Raw genomic sequence first — 3,614 nt, forward strand, 5'->3', positions numbered from 1 at the left:
AAAAGCTTTGTGAATCATGGAGTCTCTCTTCTGAAATTTCAATAATTAAACAAATACAGAAAATCTGATAATATTTGGATTTCACTATAACAATTTTTTATCTGATCTGAAACTGCCAAAAAAATTCTCTTAAATTCTACATGTTTCCATCAAAGCAGAAAATAATTACAATGAAAAAACAAATTATAATGATACAATAATGTAGATAACCCTGATAAGAGTCTCAATGAGGAAAATGACACATTATAAAAATATTCATAAATAAGCTTCTTAAAAGATGAACACAGAGACCTCAGGACCTGGCACACAGAATATGACATATGAACTTCAAAAGATCTTTGTTGTTACTCACCTCTATTCCTTGAAGTGGAAAACCTGATTCCAATCCTATCTCAGCAAAACTTGACAGAAAGAAAAGCAAAAACAAGGTATCAAAAAATATTCAACAGCAAAATTAACAAAAAACTAAAATTGGTTCCATTGTCATTATTTAATATAGGCATACATTTTTTCTTCTTTTAGTCCAAATGGGAATTTCAGTACCCACTACAATTGCTTCTCTCCTTATTAATTAATTCATTTTTATTCTCTTATTTGTTACTTAAGAACATATTTTCTATATACAAGTATCTCTCTACAACTGTGTGTTCAAAGTGAGAAAATGGAGCAAGTCTTGGATTACTGATCATATCTAAATGTGCATAGTGCCTTATAAAATAGGACACAAATGCTCTTTTCTTAGAAAAATATAAATCATGCTAACAGTGGTATTGTGTTGGCACTGAGAGGTCACCAAAGAGAGCCAGGCCTTGAAAGTCTTTTTTGTTCTAGTAAAGGGCAATTCATCTGGACCTCAGATTGACATCTGGAATCAATCCCTCAGGATCCCCAGACAATTGTGCTCATCATTGATCTAGGCAGGCACCCTCCCAACAAATAATCATTTCCATAACCAGGCTGATTTTGTGTAGGTTTGATTAAAGAACAGTAAACATGTAGTAGACATTTTATTTAGTATCTTAATAATATGATTCATATATATACCATTAAAATGCTACCTTTGTTCTAATAAATTAGATAAGATATATTGGGGATATATAAAACCCTTTAATCAGCTAAAATTTTAAGGAGCAAATGAGGTACCAAAAATAATATGATTATAGTATAAATATAAGTAGAAGCATCTATATTATGAATATTTCAGATAAATATAAAAAATCAGTATTTATCACAGTTGAATTTCACTACAAGATTATTTTTATTCAATACAAAATTGTGAAAAAAAGAAATATGGAAACGATTCCCCAAAGTTATTCAAGTTATTTTGAAAAGATATATTAAAAAGTGAAGAAACAATAATGAGGATTCCTTGATCCACATAGGTATATTCACTGGGAAAAATATCTATCATTAAAATATTTTTCCTTGAACTTTTGAAAGAACTAACTCACAGATTTTGAAATACTGATATCACTGGTCAAAAACACATAAGAATTTCAAAAGTACCAGGATAGCAACTAACCTTTCTTTCTTGAAAGTAACTTGTTCACTTGAAAAAAAAATAGTAACCTGTTCTAGCTTTTGACCTGAAAAACATTACCAAAAAAGAAAAGATGAGACAATGCATTAAATTAATTAAAAATAAGACATAACATTTGTTCTGTTTTAATCATACAGACACCCCTTGCCACAAACATCAGAGTTGCTTGGTCCTTTGTTACTTCGTCATATCATTTATTCACTTATTTCCTTCCAGAGTTATTTACTTTCCAAATGGCCAATAATTTTCTTCAATGAGCTATTCAAATATGTACACAGCAGTTTCTCTAAAATGGGAAATTCTAAAGCTGTATTCCACCCAATATAGACTAAAAATACATTGTGATGTTAAAAATGCCCTGTGATGTGAAAAACTAAAAGCACATAGTAGGAGTATTATGAGATTATTTAGGAGTATTATGAGAGGGTATTATAAGGGGTATTCTGAAGATTATTGATGACCTCATCAATCGAACAATACTAAAATTGTTACTTGTCTTATTAGAAGACCACTCAGCTGGACCTCAGCAACCCCAAGTACTTATGCTTATTAATGATCCAGACAGGACAAGTACCAACCAATAAAATTTCCTCACACCACATTAATGTTTTTAACAAGTTAACACTTGCATTTGCCTTACAGTGAAAAACAGCACAGGTAGACATTTAACTTGACTTTAGTATATCTGGTTTTAATGGCAATTCCAGAAGCTTCCCAGAATCCTTCTGTTTAGAGTGATACATAAAGTGATATTGCAGTGGATGAGTTTTCAATTCTGATATATTTATTCAATAAGATAGAACCAGAATCAAAAGTTATCTGTGAAGTTGGATTATATCACTTAAAATATTATTAAGTTATGTTAAGACCTGAAAACAGTATACAATGTGATACTACTTTCATTTGATAGGTCTATAGTCCCTGGCCAGAGAAGATACATGTTCATATTGAAAGCATAGTATCATTGTCCCCACACCATTCTGTTTTATTTCACTAGGAGCAACTTTATTTCAGTACACAACACACACAAGCCAAATGTATTCCATGACTTGCCCTCATTAATCTGGAAGTGCTTCCAAACATATGGATTTTTAAACACAAAATCCAGTTCTCCTTACTAATGTACAATACACATTTCCTTTCAGAAGTCACAGAAAACATCCTACAAGAAGGATATTTTTGTAATTTTCCTGATATTGCTGATTTTCCAACATCTGAATTAGGTTTAATGCACTATTATTTGCAAGAGCATCAAATATTAATAGCAAATAACTGAAAATAAGAAATAGATATAATAAATATATCTGATTAACACATGTACGATATATATTTTTAAATTTTTAGTTGTTTAACATACAGCACAATAGTGGTTTCAGGAGTAGAATTCAATGATTCATAACTTACATTCAACACCCAGTGCTCATCACAACACGTGCCTTCCTCAGTATCCACTACCCATCTAGCCCATCACCCACCCACCTCCTTCCATCAACCCTCAGTTTGTTCTCTATCATTAGTCTTCTGTGGTTTGTTTCCTTCTCTGCCCTTCCCATATTTCTCATGGATTCATATATTTCATTTCTTAACTTCCACATATGAGTGAAATCATACGGTATTTATGTTCCACTGACTTATGCTCAGCAAATACATTTTAGCTCAATCCACATCACTGCAAAAGGCAAGATTACGTTCTTTTTGATGGCTTAGTAATATTCCACTGTATGCGAAATTATCAATTCCACTGTTATTAATATTGGGCTGCATGTACCCCTTTGAATCTATAATTTGTATCCTTTCAATGAATATCTAATAGCGCAATTGCTGGATTGTACAGTTCTATTTTTAGTTTTTTGAGGAACCTCCATACTGTTCTCTAGAATAGCTACACCAGTTTGCATTCCCACCACAGTGCAAGAAGGTTGTGCTTTCTCCATATCTTCACCAACACCTGTTGTTTCTTGTGTTGTTAATTTTAGCCATTCTTACGTGTAAGGTGCTATCTCATTGTGGTTTTGATTTGTATTTCCCTGATGACAAGTGATGTTGAGCATCTTTTCATGTGTCTGTTGGCCAT

General features: G+C 32.0%; 1 non-coding gene across 1 annotated transcript; it reads right to left on the reverse strand.

Moving 5' to 3' along the window:
• Positions 1–848: 848 nt before the first annotated feature.
• Positions 849–915, reverse strand: LOC124517453 (small nucleolar RNA SNORD109A). The gene has a single exon (XR_006963456.1). It is a non-coding gene; the product is annotated as a small nucleolar RNA SNORD109A (small nucleolar RNA).
• Positions 916–3,614: the final 2,699 nt, after the last annotated feature.

The sequence above is a fragment of the Lynx rufus genome, unplaced genomic scaffold, assembly GCF_022079265.1.
Source record: "Lynx rufus isolate CCGP_SWC_20201006 ecotype Redwood Valley unplaced genomic scaffold, mLynRuf1.p SCAF_21, whole genome shotgun sequence".
NCBI classification, from domain to species: Eukaryota; Metazoa; Chordata; class Mammalia; order Carnivora; family Felidae; genus Lynx; species Lynx rufus.